The following is a 20,113-nucleotide window of genomic DNA, read 5'->3' as shown; positions in this document are numbered from 1 at the left end:
TCATGGATGAAAATGTTGACTACCACTCTCACCAGCAACACATCCTCCTCCAGCAAGAACTCTCAGCTGACAGCTGCTTTAAATCTGTCAGTCACTTTGTCCTTCATGCCACTTCACCTGCCCTTTCTTCATGTTTGGTTATGCTAATTTGAAATCAGACTGTTAGATGGTTACGAGGGAGATGCTTCATCAGGGACTATCATGTAACAGTTGACTAGTGGCTTTACTGGCCATACCTGTGAACTCACCAGAAGAGCACTGTTATATTTGTTCAATGAGACATACTTTCCACAGTGACATGTTATAGGAACTAATTGCTTTTTTGTTGTCCTTTTATTCTTTATCAGTTGAGTCCCATGTCAGTTTTTCCATTTTGCTTGGACTGGGACTCAGGTAAGTGATCTGCAGTTACCTTGCTCATCCAGATTGCCCTGTTTGAACTGGCATTGTGCTAACGTTCCTTCCATTTTCTGGACTCTCCCATTTCACAAGATGGTTTCAAAATTAATCCCAACAGACCTCAGCTAACAATTTTGTGATTCCTGAAAGCAGATTATTTGGTCTTCTGGTTTGCAAACACTTTGTTTTTAAGAGATATTTAACTCCCAAAGACATTTAACACCAAAGGAATATTCACTGAATTGCTTCTGATTCATGTTATCACTCCTGCTTTTGCTATCTTCATCCAGTAATGAGCCTGAGTGGTTGCTGCAATTGCCTTTGTTCGGAATATCCTTTTGAAAACATCCTTCTGTTGCCTTGGGTCCTACTTGCCATGTATTTTCCTCCAGATACTCTTACTATCTTAAACATTCTGTTTTAAAATACTGAAGTTTGAAAAAACTATTTTCTGATCTATTTATTGAAAATTCTTTTTTGTTTCCTTATTACTACCCTCAACCTTACCACAAAGCTTTTGACTAATGTTGTGCTAGTCCTTTTTCTGTAGGCTTGAAGATATTTGCCATCTAATACTATTTTCCCGGACATATCTACTTTTATTCAGAATTTTTTCCTGTCTGAGTTATTCCTCACAATCTGGTTAATTTCTAATTTTCGTTGAGTTTGAAAAATTAGCTCTTTTGAGGTCCTGGTGCACATGTAAGTGTTAAGGACAGCCCTTATTTGCCCATATTGAATATAATCAGGTCATCCTCACTGTTCCCTGGACAACTGTCAACTTTCAGCGAGTAATTAATTCATTTTTGTCAGAACAAAATCCAGAAAGCTTAGAACATGATGGTCCCTTGTGTTAGAAAACAGTCTATACTTTTCTCCAGATGAGGATGCTTTTTCAGTGGCTGTTTGGAGCTTACAGTATATGGAAGTCCCCTGGAGCATCATCTTTCTTTCCTTGCATTTCTCATGGAGACTGTGGAGTAATTCCTATTCTACAGGCTGTTTTTATGGCGTGATTCACACAGTCCATTTTCACCGACTCTATCTTTCCTAAGCAGGTCATAACCAGTTATTTTAACATTCCGATCATGCAAATTGAAACCAGCAGATTTGAGTAATGCTGATTATATCACATTTCTTCTCACTAATGAGAATTTCCAATTCCTCTTGCCTCCTACCCAGACGACTGATGGCTACATAAAATCAAATGGAAAACCTCTTCTGTTCACATTCTTTGTCACATGATTAAATCATTTTGCAACATACCAAGCTTGTTTGTAGTTCCTTAACCCATAGTTCTTGCATTGTGTAATGCCTTGACTGCCGCTTGATTCAGAGTAGGAAGATTAATTCTCACTCCTCACCAGCAATACACTTGTCATCCGGTTTATACAGGGGATGTGACCTGCAGGACTCAAAACCCAGACTTTCAATGTCACCTCCCTCAGCTAAACAGTAGTTAGTTCATCTTTGTGTTCTGTCACTGATGGGGCCAAAGGGATTGTCAGTAGGTTAACCTGTCAACCTTGCTCTTCTTTGGCTCCTTTCTAAGAGTTCCTCAAATCTTCTGCTGTCTGCGCTTCTTCACATGATGTTAAATCAGGAATTTCCCCATTTATAGTCACCAGTGTGACTTGCTGAAAGAATGCACAATCCAGTACCTATTGTTCTGTTATCCCTGTTATTTTCTCTAGGGATATGACTTCCCACCCCATTTTCTTCATGCCAATGTCCTCATCCATTTCACAATTAGATTCCCTTGGTGAGTTCAAGAATCCTCTTCATTCTTTTCACATTTACCACTAGCATGTCCCTGAACAAGTTCTTGGCTATTATTTTTTTTTCTGTTTGAAATTCTTTCTTCTAACCAGACAGTTCATGTAACTTGTCCTAAGTATCCCCACACTTCATGCTATTCACATGTAGATGTGCTTGGATTTACTTTGCATGAACTTAGCAAGTACAGTCAAATCACAATTACTTGCATGCAAGCAATCATTGAACTGGTCACTGCTCAGTTTCTCTTCTCTGTCAATATCAGGTCATATGTGAAATGCATAAAGGATTTAACTCTTTCTGAATCCAGAGACTGTCACCTGCAGTTTTGGATGGCGCATGGATAGCTGTATATTAAGGCTAGCATCATATATCATTCTGATTGAAGCACCCTGAAGCATTTACTAGGATTATTGGTTAATGTTATGAGAACATCACACCTCAAAAGAAAGTTTAGGTTAGTTCATTTTTGGGTAAGTGGCTCCATTTGTCTTTAAGGAGGTGTGATTTCCAGAGTGTAGTAGAGCCTGACTCTGCTGGAAGCAGTTCAGTCTGGCCAGGCTGGAGTGTCTGTTTAAAATCAGAGTTGTTTCCTGTACCATTTGTTAAAAGCTGTATCACCATGCTCCTTGCTGAGCTTCTGCCTTTCCTGGGAGCTGTAATGTGCATACCCAGTTTGATTTAATGGTGATCCCTTCTCTCTGCCAGCCCAGCACCCAACATGGGACTCCATCCACAGGGGAAAGGGGTGAGAATCTGCTGGATCCCTTTGATCCCAGCCAGTGGGGCTGGTTTCTTGTCTCTATTCATTTTATGAGCCAGATTCAGATGTCCCCAGACTAAACAGGGAAAAATCCTTACCCTGAAACCCATCCTTGGAGTAAGTCCAACCTTGGAGTAAGCCATTAGAAGGCTTGGGATGTCTGCTGCCTGTCTCCAGCAGAGAGTGGGAGACAGTTCAGAGCTTTCTTTGAAGTTTCAGCACAAGAGATCCTCTGCTTGTCTTCTCTGGGGCAGCTTTGCTATCCATAGTGGAGCAACCAATAATGGTCATGGTGCACGCACATTGCGTTTCTGCATCCTTTCCTTGCAGAATCTAATCCCTCTGCGGGACAGGAACGTAGTGAATCATGTTAAGGATGGGTCACTAAGACTGCTGGGGCAGAAGATCAGCTCATATTTTTAAATAACTCTGATCTGAAAGACCCATCCATATCGCCTGGGAATATCTTCCCTTAGGTAGTGGCAGCAAGATCAGAGCATGAGGGAAATTTCTGTGTTGCATTCTGGCTCTCCTGCCCAGCATGTAATGTGACAGTAACAATTTCATGTCAAAAAGTCCTTCCTGGAGATTTTCTTCCACTGTCCTGCAGAATCAGTGGCATCTGAAGATGTGATATGAAGATTTGATTTGGAAAAAACCAGCCAGATTGGAAGTTAAGTATGTTTCAGCTGGGTATTTTCCAGTGATTCTGGAGGCCATGCAAACTGCCCTGACCTCACTTGTGGGGTGAGACTGTGGAAATGTAATTGCACTTTCAAGTTTGAATAGATCCTCAAGGCCATTGTCTTCAAGCGGCAACAAATGTGTACAGTGACCCTAGGAGGACTTGGATCCTGGCTGTTGATAAATAGCATTTTTTAATTTATTTCTTTTCTGCCAGTTGCAACATTGGCCAGGGAAACCTGCCCCACCAGTTTTGCCATTACATTCATTTTTGGCTTCTAACCACACTATAAAGTCAATAATAGTCAATGAAACAATAATGGGAGAGGAGGACCAGGATTAAAGACAGAGCCCGTCTCTCACCAGTAGACATGTGACTCCAAGGCTAAGTGTAGGCTTATAATTATTATTAACAAAAGCAACCTGTGAAGGAAATGTGATCTTCCCTTTGTGCCATGTACATGGTCAAATCTTGAATATATTTCCTGGGAAAAAGAAACAACCTCCTGCACGGCAGAGAAAGGCAAGGACTCTCTGCTGAACCTGTGGTTTTCATTTGTCTGGTTTTTGGATGACTGCATTACGTTATGGAAAATTTTTGTAGTTTCTAAGTCCTTTTGTGAAGATCAGAAAGGTACGCTGGATGAAGAAAAATAAATCAAAGTTGTTGCCATTATCCCCTCCCCAACCTTACAGTTTGCTCCAGCAAGGATGTGATTTATGAGAAATTCCCTGGCTTTATTGTGGAAAGTATCAAACAGAAGAGTATATCCATTTCATTCAGCATAGCTTAAGATGATATAGCTGGGAGTTGACTGAGTTAAAATCCCAGGGTATATATTGCCAGAACTCAAGTGGCCTAAAAATACACACAGTGATTTCCTGATGTCCTCCACACTCACCAGAATAGTGCTAATGTGCTGGTCATGGCACAAAATGCTGCATATAGCAGACTGCTAGGAGAAAAAAACGCATTTAGCTTTTCAATGCAAGATCTGCTTCAATGCAGTTCGACCACTCTGAACATTGTGTGCCAGGAGGGGTTTTGCCACAGTCCTCAGAAACCACCCCTTTCTCAGGTACCACTGCAACATTTGACCAGATGACTCATTCCTGTACACTTCAGTGTCTGGGGTGAGGCCTTTTTTTGCAAAGAATCCTTTCTTCTCTCATCAAAACTCTCCAGGGCAAGGATTAACTTTTGTTCTGCTGTGTTTGTACAGCACCACACACAATCTTGCATGGTTCCATAGAGCTCAACCCTTCACAGTCTTCTGATGGGCTGCTGCTCCTGGTTACAGCTGACTGCAGAGCTTGAGTTTCCTCAGAAGTTCCTGACAGAGCTGCTAACTTCTTACAGATCTGGAGTCAGATATGGATGCCCTAAACCTAGACACAACACTAAAACACCACCCCAATGCTGGGGTGTGTTTTAGTCTTTGTCCCTGAGAGGTACAGGAGGTACCCAGGAGGTTTAACCTTCCACTTTGCCCATGGATAAGGGAGGGAGTCTTGATGGAGAGCACATGGAGCATACCTCCTGTTTGCCACAAAGATGGCTTTCTGTACCACACTCTTCATGGGATTCTTATCATGAGCCAAAGCTTTCAGAAGCAGGACACCAGGTGGAGAAAAATCAGATCTAGGAGGACATTAACAAATTGAGAGGTGCCCTTTTTGAATGATGTCTTAGGCTATGCCCTTTGGTGGGATGGTATCTACTAGGTATGCAAAAGCCTCTTTCAAAGATAGGTCTTCCTGAGAGAAATACAGAGTAATTGTGAAGGTTACCAGCACAAACATGAGGAAATATATATAAGGTTGGGACTGGAGGTAGTGTATGGGTAGGAGAAAGACAGAAGATACCAGATGAAGGGCTTGCCAGGCTTTTGGTTACATGCTCAGTTTAGTGGAAATGAGAAGGAAAAGCCTTCTACTTTTCTTCTTAGCATGCTATCCTCATGGCCTATATTTGTCATCTAGGACTTGAACAGCAGAGAAAAAATTTGCATTGCAGTAAAAATAAACTGTCTTTTTTGTTATTGACTATTTTTATCAAATGTTTAAAATGAAGCAGTGCAAAAAAAAAATGAAAATCATACCCATTCTTTTGCCAATTTCAATACAGATAGAGATGGGCTGAACTATTTTTAACAAAAAATAAATACCCCTCTTTGAGGTCTTCCTCTGAATTTCATAGCAGGACCTTTTGTGTTCCCTGGCGTGAGTGTTTGATCCAAAAATACACAAAGATCTAACCAAACCACTAACTACAGCTGAGAGACAAAGTTGAGTAGAAATGGAGCCAAAAAAAGTTGTGTGTGTGGCTTTTCTTGAGAGGTTAGATCACTTCTATGTTTTTGAAATATGTAAATATATAAATGTATACAAGTATATTTATAAATGACTTATTGTTGCTTATCAGGGGAAACTGTGCAGGTGAATTGAAAAACATAGAAAAGACCATTAAAACAGGCACAGGAGAGAGATTAGAGAATGGAGAATAGGTCAGGCAAGTCAAACTCAGCTATTCCATCTTCAAACTGAGAAAAATTATGGTTTTGTGATTCTTGGTGGAATTATCATGTAAAACCCCATGACACAATATGCAAGCAAACCACAAATTTTTGAGAAATACTAAAAGGAGCTGACAGTTCGGGTGCTGATATAAATGGCAAGAGTTGAGATGGGAAGGACTGGTAATTTGCAAGAGTGCACCCAGCTGGCAAAAATCCAATTGCAGAATCAAGGCTTTCAAGCAGAAATGGGGCTGCAGGCTGGGAAAAGAGGGTGGCACCTGGGAACTGGTACTCCTAATGCTGAAAGTAGGAAGGTATTGCTCAGCAGATCATTTTGTTCTGTCCCCAGCTGGAAAAAAAAGGCTGACCAAGGAGTACCACAGCCCTGTGGAATTATGACTGCTATATACCACCAGTATATTTAACTGCTGAGAGGGATCCCAAAAGGACAATTACAAAACTTTCTTAGAGAATGGGCTAAGTGCAGAAATGGGGTGTTACCTTAAGTGATAGCAAAGCTTCCTTGTGAAAGATTCATGTGGATTTATACCACCTAAGCCCAGTATTCAGGACAAAGTAAATTTGAAAGTGCACACATATTTGACATACTTACCAAAGTAAGTATGGCACACATATCTTTTCTTTGTGCACACATATTTGACTTTCAATTATGTGGAATGAAATAAGTGAAGCCAGTATTTCTTCTTTGTGACACACCAGAAGGTCCTGAAAGGAACCAGAAGAGGTGACTGTCTTCCAGAAAACATTTTCAGAGTATGGTACTTTTCTTTCATTCATTTACCAAAATGTGACCTTTTTACTTACATTGAGAGTTTTGTGTTATATTTCATCTCAATGACCCAAATACTGCTATGTGCCACAATTTGGACCTGTCAATGCAATCCAGGGACTATATCTTCCCAGACAGTTTTGATGGTGTCTTGTCCTCATTCAGCTGACAAAGAGATAGAGGACGGATCTTTCACACAAAAGTAACACGAAGGATGCTTTACTATTTATAGAGAGGAGAGCTTTTAAGCACAAAAAAATTTGTGATAGGTACATAACTTTCACTGGAATTGGGGGGCCTGTCTTCTGTTTGCATTTTAAAATGTCTCCTGTCTCAAACATAGTCAGCTAAAGCATTTCAAACAGAGAGGAAAAAAATTCAAGACAGGGAGGCAGGCTTATTTTCTGGTACAGTAGGAACGCCAGCTTTATCTGGATGAAACAAGCCAGAGATTAAATTTAGTTCCTCAAAAGGATGGTGAATATCAAACATTACTGCAAGGTTTGGATAAGCCTTGTTTGTTTGGATTCTTATCCATTCTGCAGGCAAGAATAATTTTCTCTCTGCAGAGATGTTTCCAAACCCAGTCCCTCTTTACCAAACCAAAGTGTTACACCTAGAGACAGCAAACGTTCCCCAGACTGTGTGTTTCCTCCACACAGCTTCCCTATCAGCCCCAAAATCTGAGCTCTCCCAAGCTTCCTGTTTTCCACAGTTGCATTCTCACTTTCATGGTATTTTCTGAAGCATACCCCACCACAGCTGGTGTAGCTTCTGCTTGGGAAAATATTATTTTCTTGTACTGCTGCTGAATCCCCAGCAAAGCCCTGCACAGACATCTGCACAAAAAACTCCTCTGAGAGCTCTACCATAGTCAGTCAGTTCTATTAATACTTATCAAGGCCAGACACCTAGTCTCCAAAGCCTAGAAATTGTTTAATATTCCAGAGGAAAGTGATTTCAAACTGCTTCACACCTCCCTTGCCCAGCTGTAGGAAAAAACATAACACAGGGGGAAGCAAAAATGTTCCTTGACTGTCCCATGCCCCTGCTTGCAAATAGCTTAATCCTGAAAGCAAATTTCACTGCAATGTTGCCTTTGTGTAGTGAGCAACATTTTTTTGACAACACCTTAAAAAAAAAACACCGAACAAAAATCTTCCATGAATAATGGCTTTTAATCTGAATGAAGAAATGTTTGAAGAAAATGTCTGCTTTGATAAGTACTGTTTGGGGTTTCTTTTGTTATTCAAATTCTGCCTTTTCAGAACAAGAGACCTGATGGGACACTGGTGGGTGGAAGGCACGTGGATGCTCTCACAAACAGTAGGATTTGCCAGACTCTGGCACCATTGTCTACAAATAGGTACTCTATGATGGGGCCCTTGCTAGCAGGTGACACCAGGAACGGGAGGTCCCTGGGGCTATTTCACAAGGGCCAGATCCCTCTGGTCTAGACAAACAACCTGGTGGACAAACACCCTCTAAGCTGGTCCCCCAAATCCTGCATGGAAGATAGGATGTATTCTGGTGATGGCAACTCCTGATGCAACTCCTGTCAGTGGATGATGGAGACCCAAGAGAGCACCTGGAAAAACCTAGGATCGTGAAAGACGTGGGAGTGCTACCAGATCAGTCCCAGATCAATCTGGGGACGTGGGGTGCTCCTGGATAAGACCTGCTCAAAGGAGATGACTCCAGGTTGTTGTTTCCACCTCTGGCTGCTGAGGCTGCTGTGTCTGGGCTTAGGTGTTTGCCTCTCTCTCCTCTCAGCAGTCCCTGCCCTCCTGTCTGGCTCATCCTCCCTTTGTTTACTCACCTGTGAGATATATTGTCTCAAGGCCAGATTGCTGGCTTCCCAGAGCAGGCAGCCTGAGAAGCACAGCTGCCTGGGCCATGAGTTATACAGTCATGTGCCGATCCTTTTTTAGGGTAGATGCACATGAATGTAGGGCTTGTAATGAAAAGGGAACAACAAAACACAGGGTGAGCAAGGACATGGCAGGCATGCCCTGGTAAGCAAGGACCTGGAGGCAAAGAGCCCTGGGGAGAAGTAATGGACAGCCCTGTCCCATTGTCCTCTCCCCTGTGCCACCCGACTCCAGCCCACCACTACCCCTAGCTCACCCTGTGGTCAGGCTGCTAAAGCGGGAGGACAAGGAGATGAAGGAAATGTGGCACCTCACCACCTGAGAAGACCCCAAGTGTGCATCCAGGAAGGATGCAGAGAGGACTTCTGCTCTTCCTCCTGCTTCCAAACTACCTCCTGACCCTCCCAGCCATGGAGGGGTTGCCTGAGTGCTGGCTGGAGTCTCATTTCTGGTTCAGTTCGAACAGTGCAGACATGATGCTCACCTGCCCTTCTGCTTCTGTACGTCCGCAGGACAGGGAGTAGCTAGATGGGCTCTTTGATCATCCACACTGCAGCTGGGTGTGTGCAGGTCTGTTGTGGGTGGAGATGTGCACAATAAAGTACAGAGAAATCAATGACCTTCATTCTGGCCAAAAGCAGGAGAGTGGAGAGAGGTCCTGGAAGCAGGAATGGAGATAATACAACTAAAGCTTTCAGACATCTCTGAGTTTTTATAGATTGGGTTCACATGGTTTGGCCCATCACTGGAGTGAGGGCTTTCCAGAGTCAGCTTGTGCCCTGTGCCACAGCTGATCTGACCTCTGGTGAATGTTGTGTGGAAAGGTCCAGTCACAGAGGTGATGATTTCGAGAGGGTCTGTGGAGAACAGAAAATGACATTGTTCTGTCTTGGCCCGCCAGGGAGCCACTCTGCTGCACAGGTACTGTATATAGCATACAGGATGTTAATTCAATTTTCATGTACATTTTGGAGGGGCTGAATGTGGTCTTTGTCTAATGTTTTGGCTCACAAGGGGTTTTTCATGAGAAATTCTATTTAAATGAAATAGAAAACTTTCTGATAGTTACCAAACACCAGGAGACAATGGCAGGCTATATCTGTTCATCATCATCAGCCATTCATTTATCCTAGGAAGGAATTTCTTGGTGATAATCCTGAGTGAAGGCTTGCTTGTTTGCATGACTGGATGGGATCCAGCATTGATAGCACCTTGCTGAACCCTTTGGAGTGTCAAGCTGAAATTACAGGAGAGTTGTAATAAAGCTTGGGAAACACTAACAAAAAACCCCATTCTCAGTTGCATCATAAGCATCTTTCCATCCTGGCACAGGAGGATATGAAGAACAAGAACAGATGGGCAAAACACCGACATGCCTCCAGCAAGAGGTACTGTAAAGACCAAAACACATAAATTTAAAAAGGACAAACAGGAACATGTTAGAAGGGATAATGGGAAAAAATGAGCTGGTGGAAAGTGGTTGTGGTAAGAGTGGGGTGCAGGAGGGCAGCATCACAGCAAACCAGGAACCTGAAAGCCGAATACTGCAGAGCACCCAGTGCTGCTGAGCCCTGCAGCTCGAGCTCACCTGCCCTGTACAGGTATGTGCATCATCTCCCCTTAAATATACCCTATGGTCTTCCCAGGCACTGTGTGCTGCTGCCTCACACCTTTAGCATCAGAAACCAATCCCCAGTCCCTAATTGGGCTCTTCCTTTCCTCTGTTTAAGCTCATTAATTATTATACCACCCCTGGAGATGTGATAATTAGCTCATTAGGGGATACTTTTGCCTGCATAGAAAGCAACAGTTGCAGCCACCGTCAGGAGAGAGGAGAGTGTCTGCGTGCAGCCATCTCAGTGCCAGATGGAGTCCAGGTTTCAGGTGAAGTTGTGCCTGAAAGAATTGACTGAGAAAGGAAGGCTTTTTTTTTTCTTAATGATGTTGGATATGTTCCAGAATCCTGCAGAAAAAAAGTCGACTTAGATCCCGAAGGAATTAATGCATCAGTTAGCTCCAACTAAAGCTTCTAGGGAAGTGATAAGAAGGCATAGTAAATATTTTACCAGGGGCTAGGTCCAAATATCTGAACCACTGTGAGGCAAATTAGTGGCTGAGCTCCTATCAAGAGCACCTAGCAGAGCACAGCTCCGAGGGCGACGCATAACCTTGTTTAACCCCAAGGAGGTGTCAGTGCTTCTGTGGCAAGTTTCCATCCTGCCTCTGGCAAGCTGGGCACGGTCCAAGACTGCTTGTGCTTTCCTTCACCAATACCACAATGAATAGCATTCCCCTCTCCCACACTCGCCAGGGTTTCCAGAAGAGCTCACGTTCTCCATTTGCACTTCAAGTGATTTCAAAAACGTGAGCACTTTGTCACCTCTTGATGGGAGCTGAGACCTCTGAGTCTGGGTGTGGGGAACCAGCTGGGGAGCAAGGGGGCTGAAGGTATGAAAATGCCTTTACCTGCTGGTTTCAGGCAACAGTGGGGGACTGCAGTGCAGGAGACAAACTGTGGGAACAAGATGAGTATATCACATATAAAGGCCATGGGGTCAACAGGCAATTAATGAAAACCAGAACGATTATTTGTCTAAGTGATAGCAACAGGTTGGGTTCCAAAGAACCCAGTCTTCACCAGGGGAAGCCGGACCTTGTCGGTCTGCCAGAATGCTTCCAAGTGAGGCAGCAAACTGGTAGCTAAAGTGATTCAAATGATTTATTAAGGGATTGTCAAACCTTACTGGCAAAAAAGTTGTCAGAGAAAAAACAAATGTAAAGGAGTTAGGCAAATGACTTACTCTTACATTAGTCCTCAGGCTATGGGCATGTCTATGAGGTGTTTTGCAGCCGGATACTGATACACTGTCTGAACTCTGAACTGATCAGACACCGCAGGATAGCACTGACCCTAAAGCAACCCAAGCTTGGGTTTTTCAAGGTGATAGCTCCTTGAAAGCAGCTTCCACTCAGCTCTGCGCACAGAGAGATCTTGAGCGTGCTTGCTCAGTGCCTGGGCAGAGTGCAAAGTCATGGATGGATGTAGTCTGAGAGAGAAGCTTAATTAATAGATGCAGGCAAGGTCCTAGAAGGCTTTATTCTGAACCAGAACACAGTGAAAAGGGCATTTTTTCATGCAAAAAATGTGGGGAAAAAAAAAAAAGTGATGTAGAGAAGAGAAGCACCAGTACAGTTATTAGTGGCAGTGAGTCCAAGGCATCACCCCTTGCTTAGCAGGCTGAATTTCTCATGTCAGTGTAACTTACGTGAATAGGTAAAGGTAACAGTAGCAATGGCTAAATTAAAAAAAAAAAAATAGAAAAGCTGTTGAAAAGCTCACAGAAGTTTGCTTCAGCACCTGAGACTCCCTGCATTAGATATGAAAAGGCAGATATCTCTGCCTACAGTCAAGGTTTCTGGATGGGGCAGGAAGGACACCAGTACCCGGGGGACTTGGTCAATATTTGGAGAAATATGGAGTTCAACAGTGTGTATTGTTCTTTGCACTCAGTTTGTGTCCTGGCATGATCAGGTTCCCACCTGCTGGACCCTGGTGGGCAGCTGCCCACAACGATGCAAACCCTGCTGCTGGCTCTGCCTGGCATGGATGCTGGCAGACAGGCTTTAGGGCAAATGGCCCCTTGGATGGGCTCCCTCTGGGCTGGCTTTGGAAGGACAGAGCCTGGGGCCACCATCACGGTGGGCAAGAGACAAAAAGAGCCGCTGCTAACATTCTACCTGTCTTAGGGATTAAATTTAACTCTTGGGTCAACCAGAGCTGCCAGCATGGCACCTTCTGCCAGCATAAAATGGCCTTTAAAGTGGGAAGGGAAATGAGTATGTAACACAAACAAATAAAAATTGGTTGACCAAGAATTCAGGGAGGGCAGTATAACTGCACACAAAACTGAGTTTTGCCTCAACCACCAATTTACCTTGTCTTGAGGGCACTGGAATATGTTAAGAGGCATCCAGTGGCCACAGACGTCTGCCGCTCACAGCCAGGGCCCGGCGAGCGGCGCCAGCACTTGCTCCTCCTTGAGCCCTTCCCAGCTGGCAGAGGTGGTGCCTTCAGTTCTGCATCCCAGGCCAAAATGTGGCTCTGACAGCACCTGGACTGGCCTTTCCCACTCCTTGCTGAGCACCTCCTAGGTATGCCTGGTGAAATCCCACTGGAGGGTCCTGAGGAAATCCCACTGGAGCTGAGGAAGATGTGAGGATTTGGGAATGTACATCCAGCAAGAAGCAGTGGCCACTGAGCATGGCCCTTGCAAAGCATGGCAGGAAAGCTAGAGAAGAGTGAAATATATTTCATTCCCCCATCTGGAAGGGATGTTTTATGGTGGCTTCACTGCAGGCTAAGCAGTCATGAGACCATAAGGGAAGAAATGTCCTTTTTTTGCAGTGGCAAGTCCCAGGCAGAGGACTAGGGCAGCTCTGCCATTCTTAGCTGTCTGGAAACATGCTTCCCTCTTTAAAAATGTTAAATACAGATGCATTTAGAGGGCAAAATTACAGAACTGAGCTTCAGCTTTTGGTTGTGGGGTTTCTGATATTGTTTCCAGGGTTTTTTCATTTCCTTTATTTATACACCATTGCATCATTTTCCCTCATGCTGTCCTCTGCCAGAGCTGCCCTGAGGAGCAGATTGACCTGTGTGAAGCTCCTTGGATGGTGCTGCACATCCAGCTTGATGCAGCATTGCTAAACAAAAGAGGGGGCCCAAGGGAGCCGTGAACCCTGCGGCAGGGCTGGTGGCGTCCTCCAAACCCAGCTTCTGCAGAAAGCTCAGTGCCTGTGATGTTCCCTCCTCTGCCTACAGGGACATCTCTGCGGTCCTGGGAGCTAATTTTAAGCGCTTTGTTGGTGGCTGTCGAGCTGAGTGCAAAGACAGACTCAGAGGTGTTCAGTAATTTGTCAGAGGTCTGGCATTTTCAACTCCTGCTTTCAACTGGTTCAGGCTGGAGCCTCTTAAAGGCACAACTGTCCCCAAAACTGGTGAGGAAAACGTTGCTAAGCCTGCATGGCCAAATCGGAGCAGCTACGGGTCATTGCAGCCCCCAGCCACAGATGGTTAGCTTTTTAACCCAGGCTATCTTATCTCACGCTTTGGACTTCGGAGAGGCTGGGTCCAACTCTTGGCGCCTCAGCCAGGAAGCTGCTGCCTTGGATGCTCTCCAATGCTTATTTACAACATACATATGCAGTGTGGCCATTGATTTATACTCCAGGCAGGCTCCACCCCAAAGAGGCAGATTTAGAAGCAGTGTCTCTTCAAAGCAAAACCAAGCTCCACTTTACTTTGCCCTCAGCTAAGCCTCATCCTATCTGGATGCTCAAACACAGGTAGTGGTGGTGGAATTCTTGGCGAAGGTCCCCAGCAGAAATTTCCTGTCTCTTACATCAGTATCTTGGTTCTCCACAAGCACTGAGGCTCTCCAGACTTTGTAAGGGAGTCTAATGGCGCTCCTGGACAGATTTAGGTTCGTAACTTTACACCTGTCTTTGAGAAAGCTGGCCTTCATGTTTCAGGACCAAAGTATTTCTGCATGGTGACACACTGTCATCCCTTCTATTCTGGCACACTACCGCCTATACAAACACACCAGCCACGCTAAAACAGCCAAATCAAAGACGTTGTCTTTTCTTCCTCTGTTTTCCACGCTCTACATGGGGACTATTTCTGTCCTAAATCACCCAGTCTCCTCTCAAAATGAGGCACACACACCTAAAGGGAAAAATGTCCTGTTTGTGGCATGAAGGGGGAAGTCAGTGCCGAGGCTGGGCAAGTTTTGGCTAGCTGATCTCTGCCCCACAGCTGCAGCTGAGCACCCCACTCTGCTGAGCTCTTCTCCCAGCACCCCCAGCCTTATGGCTCCACTCCACCAGCCAAAGCCTGGCTAGAGGCAGCCTCGCACCTGCTTTTCTTCAGCAGATCTCCCTTTTCTTGGGCACATGAATCATTCTGTGACATTTTCAAGGATCTGCCTGGTGCTCGGGATCAAAGGCTCAGCACCTTCCTTGCTTGTGAACTTGTGCCAGCATTTTCATAAAAAAAATAATTGTGTGCCTTGTTCAACAGACCTGGCTAATGGCAGGTTCTGAGAAGCACCTAAGTACCTGGTAGTGGAGATGTAATAAAACCTGCTATACTTAGGCCCTTTCAGGCACTTCCAATTATAAAAATCTATTTTTGTTTCTTTGTAACCATCCTTTTTGAAACTGTTCTTAACAAAGAGCCTCAACCTTTGAGCTATATATTTCTCTTACATTAAAAAGCCCACATATTGTTTTGCTTATTTTGAGCTGAGCATTTGGAAAAAAAACAAACAGGTTTGTTGGTGAGAGAGCTATTTTTCATGTCTGTGCAAATAATGAATGGTGTGATTTATAAAAATGAAAGTCCACAAAGGATGCAAAATTTCCCTTTCCAAAAGAGAGTTCTAAGCATGTTTTCTGAGGTGTTTTTGAGAGGAGGCTCCAGGGCTTGTGGTCTTGCTTACAGACAGAAAGGGCTCTCTAAGGCAGGGAAAAACTCTCAGGAGAATCACTGAAGACTTCCTATGCCTTGCCTGGCTCCATGCTCACTTCAAGGCAGTGCAAGAAACAATTACCAGTGGGGAACAATTTCCTCCTCACTTGATAGTTTTGGGAGTATGATCTATGAAAAAACAGAAAAAAAGAAAGAAAACCCCTTCTGACTTCAGTAGGAGAATGGATACAGAAAGTCTGGAGCATTTTAGCTGCCTTCTAAACAAAAAAGAAAGAGGAATTTCACTATCATTGTTGTTTTCCTTTCTTTCCAATCTAACAAGTGAAACTGGAAAATATAAACTCAAAGACCAGCTTTGCACTGAGATTCACTGAGCCAATTCTGTAACAAGAGTGCAATTCAGGCATAAACGTCAAATGTAAATCTATATTTCTTTTAAATTGGTCACGTCCTCTCCTACTACGTTATAATTTAGTGGGAAGGATGCTGTACTTGGGATGGACATGAAAGAGCAAGAAGAGCAGCCTGATGCGCAGGCTGGGGTGCAGTTCATGGGGTCCAATGCCTCAGCCCCTGCCTCGCCCCTTCTCATGGGAGACCTGAACAGCAGCGGTGCTGGGAGCCTCAGCTGCTCAGGGGGCTCCAGGCAGTGCACAGAGCCACGTGCACCAAAGGAGCTCTCTGCAAGGCTGGATGTGCAGCTGTGCCTGGGCACCCTGGGCAGGCAGTGTGGGGAGGGTGGCTGAGTCAGCGGGGCAGGCTCTGGGCAGCCAGGAGCGAAGGGCGCTGCGTTTCTGCCTGCTTGGTGCAGCACAGGGCTGAGAGCGCCCTGCAAGCTCGGGGCCATGGACACAGCAGCCTGCCTGCTTTCCCATCATGCTCATTTGCCCTGCCCCAGGGGCTTCTGGAGTCTGTACTGAGAGAGTCAGGTCCAGACTGTCTCTGCCAGTACATGCATGCTTGAACCGCTCTTGTGTCTTGGTGTAGAAACAAGCATAAGTTGACATAAGGGACAAGGGTCATGGGTTGGTGACCAACCTTGGCAAGGTGCTGCTTCCCATACAGATGGAAGGCTGTGCTGAAACAGGACACTTGTGGGGCCAGAAGTATAGAGAACAGTGTACCTTGGTGTACCAAGGGTGCTGCTTCCCAGACAGATGGAAGGCTGTGCTGAAACAGGACGCCTATGGGGCCAGAAGTATAGAGAACAGTGTACCTTGATATGGAAAGGGTTTTTAGAGGTAGCACCAAAAGTGGTTGATTTAACCAAGAGATGATGATTGAGTGATTAATCACGGATGGGTGGAGAGGCCTCTGGCAGGGCTTTACCCCATCACCTTTCATTCCTTGGCTGCTGACCTTTCAACAGGACACTTAGGAGTCAGGGATAGATTAGTACAGGTGGCTCTATCCAGTCTTTTCATGGTATGGGACTGTTTGTAGGTTCCCCAGAGACAACTGAACCATGAGAGACATCAAGCACAAGCACACCAATGCCAAAGGTAGTATTATCCATGTGTGGTTTTAGATGCTTTGTATCAGCCTGGGGTAGGAAGAGCAGCATCGGTACACAGACTTTGAGGTGGCTTGATACCATGTGTGGATAAGGTGGCTGTGGGCTCCTGGTTTATTGCCATTTCTCCAGGTGTTCCTTTGCCCTGTGAAACCTCTCCCCAGTCCTGCTGTGAGGCTGTGTGCAAGATGTCCTGCTGAAACCCTTATCAGATCCAGCAATCCAGCAGAAGGGTAAGTGACTCACTCAGGCACTGAAGGCTTTGGGTATCTCTTGGAAATTAGGAAATTTTGTGGTGTTGTGGTTGGTTTTGGACATAACTGAGGGAGGAGACATGGGGAGAACGACAGCTTTTTACCGGATCAGATGTTATGGGTGGAGAAAAACAAGTGAACTTTTGTCCATATATGTCCCCCTGAGGGGTGCCCAAATGCTTCCCTGCTTTTTCTGCCCATATCTGTAGGTCCAATGAAAGCTGGTACTGGCCCCTCCAAAACTTGCTGTGGGAGCCTAAAGGCAGTTTGAAAAACCAAACCAAAGCAACAATGTGTAATTGTCTGTAATCAGAGACAATGTTCTCTTAGCTCAGTTTTTCAGTCAAGCAGGATAAACGCTGACACGTTGCCCACAGCTGAAATCAACTTTTGGCAACAGAATGTGGCAAAGCAAAGAGCACCTTATAGTGTCTATGACTGGTACTGCTGAAGCTGCTTGTGCACTGGTCTTCTCCTCAGCTCTGCTTGATCCAGTACAGGGCAGCACACTGCAAAGTGCTGCTTCCAAGAGCATGCAGTGGAGAGCACCTCCAGGAAACAGCTCGGGGCTTGCATTTGACCAGCAGCGATGCACCTTCTGCTGTTCCTAGGCAGACTAGGGGGCATCTCAGCCAGAGGAAGAGAGGAGGAAGGAGACCAGAAACAAGAGCCACGGGAGGAATTCAGACAGAGGGAGAGAGAGCGGGTTGGTTGAGCTAAGATCTCCTTGGCTGGCGGATGCCTCACCCGCCAGGGGATGGTTAGCATGCGCAGAATGAGGAGCACGGCTGCAAGCACTCACACTGTCTGGCCCAGCAGCGGGGAGGTGACCTTGACAGGCTGCTCCAAGTGCCAGGGTAGCCGGAGGCAGGAGGGCAGTTGGAACCATGTCAAAGAGCATGGATCACTCCAGAGGGAGAAGGAAGCATGAGCCATAGCAACTGAACTTGTTTATAACTTGTGTTTCTCGGTATGTGAGTGACAGGAAGGCAGGAGGTGTCTGAGGCAAGGAGCTCCTGCCTGCACATAAGAGTATCTAGTTTAGTAAATTAGCCTCCTTGTTGCCTAAAATACTCTCACATGTATGTGCTTTACTATCATCTCTAGTCATTATAAATAGACTCATAGGTATATAGATGATAGATATAAATAGATAGAGACATAGGGATAGGTATATAGATAAGCCTGTCAAGTTCCACTGTGTTATGGGCTGCATCCAGTCACATTTCTGCCTTACTCTTTGGTGTTCCCAGTGCACTGCAGCCAGTCTCCAGTGCATGGGTACCTGCATCTGTTTTCCTTGGGGTTAACATGTTGAAAGCTTAGGAGCTGCAGACTCTAATTTCCATCCAAAAGGCTGATGAAAACCTGGAGGGGAGTAAAATCCAGGTTGCATTGCAGAAGCACAATTTCAGCTGTGTGTTGCAAAGGTGGTTTAAAGCTGTCTCACTTCTTGGAAAAAAAATGTACTCAAACATAAACTATACCTTTAAACAAGAACTAAGGGCTTCTAAAAGGAAAAATATTCCCTAAGTTCTATTTTAGTGTAGCTGGATGTGCAACTTGTTCTAAACACGCAGACTCTTTTTGCGTGTACTCATCAGTAAAACCCACTTCCTTCCTCCCTGGGATAATAGGGCAATAAATGGGAACATCACTCCAGAACCCTCCATGATCTAGAGCAGCATTACTCCATCTGTAAGCTAGACAACCTCCAAGCCAAGCAACATGCAGAAAATAAAAAAAATGGAGGGAAATAAAAAAAAAGACAAAATAAAATGAGTAGCTTTTCACCCAAATTTTCATCAGCTGAATGTAAACATTGTGGCTACGCTGAAGGAAACACTTGGTGCTGATCAAAGAGGGTAGGGTGATCAGGGGAGAAGGATGCCCTTACAGCTATCAATAAATCTGCAGCTCACATAGCTAAGAGCTGCTTCATGAGATCAGGGAAGACCATGGCTCCCATTTCTACTCAGGGTTCAGCAATACCTTTATGAAATGCCTTATACAAAATCCACTGAAGCCTTGACAAATGTCTCCTACCTACCTGCTTGGAAAAATGTTGGTTGTGGATCCATCCCAAAGCATTTTCCTTGGTCTACCTGTGGCGAGTCTAAACAAGCTTTTAGTAATAAAATACTTTGTAAGTGTAATTCAGTCAGATTGAGAAGGGCTATGGCAAAACTGCCTCATCCTCCAAAAGAATTCTCCATTCTGTTATTCATATACTTTAAAATATTTTACCTGTTAATTTTCCTGCTCCTTTTTTGGAGGGATTTTTTATTTTTTTTTTGAGTGCTTGACAGCGCTGCTACAGGCTGTTCCCTCCACAGTGGAAATGAAGAGCCATCCCAAACCTGCGCCTTGAGAGCCAAAAATTGACCTGTGCCTGAAGGAGGCTGGAATGAGAGACATCAGTAAGAAGCACCAGCCAGGAAGGAGGCTGCTCTGGGACAACATCTGGTACCACTTCAAGGAGCTAGGGGATGGAAAAGACAGAGCTCTGTGAGCATTGTCTCATTCACTTTTTTATTATTAGTGTTATTTTATTGTGCTAAGCACAAGGCGTCAGAAAAAAATCACGGGAAGCAAACAAAGAAAGAAAAAACCCAAGGCTCTGGAGAACAGTACTCCTAATAAAGTCACAACTCAGTTATTGAGGTTGGTTGGGTGGGGATGGATGGTTGGTGTCTCTCAGACTTGGAGAGAGGAAATGACCAGGTGAGGAGCCCATGTCTTCCATCACAGCTCTCCTGCTTGAAGTGATGCAAAGGGAATGAAGGCAGCAAAGAAGGGAGGTGACACAGGAAGGTGACACAGTGAAGAAATCACATCAGAGTCCCACCAGTTTCTGTAGGGCAGAGCTGTTCAGCCTTCAGCACTCTCTTGGGATGTTACAGGAGTCCTCTCAGCCTGAGAGGGAGCTCACTGTGGGGTATCACAGAGAGCAGGAGGTGTGGAGAAGGTCAGGATGCACTTGGGGGTAGAAACCACAGGGCACTTGCTGCATTGCTCAACTCAGGAAACCCCTTTGGTCCTGTTTGCTGA

Source organism: Molothrus aeneus, chromosome 3 (assembly GCF_037042795.1).
Source record: "Molothrus aeneus isolate 106 chromosome 3, BPBGC_Maene_1.0, whole genome shotgun sequence".
NCBI classification, from domain to species: Eukaryota; Metazoa; Chordata; class Aves; order Passeriformes; family Icteridae; genus Molothrus; species Molothrus aeneus.
The sequence above is the reverse complement of the archived record's forward strand: the minus strand, read 5'-3'. Positions refer to the sequence as shown.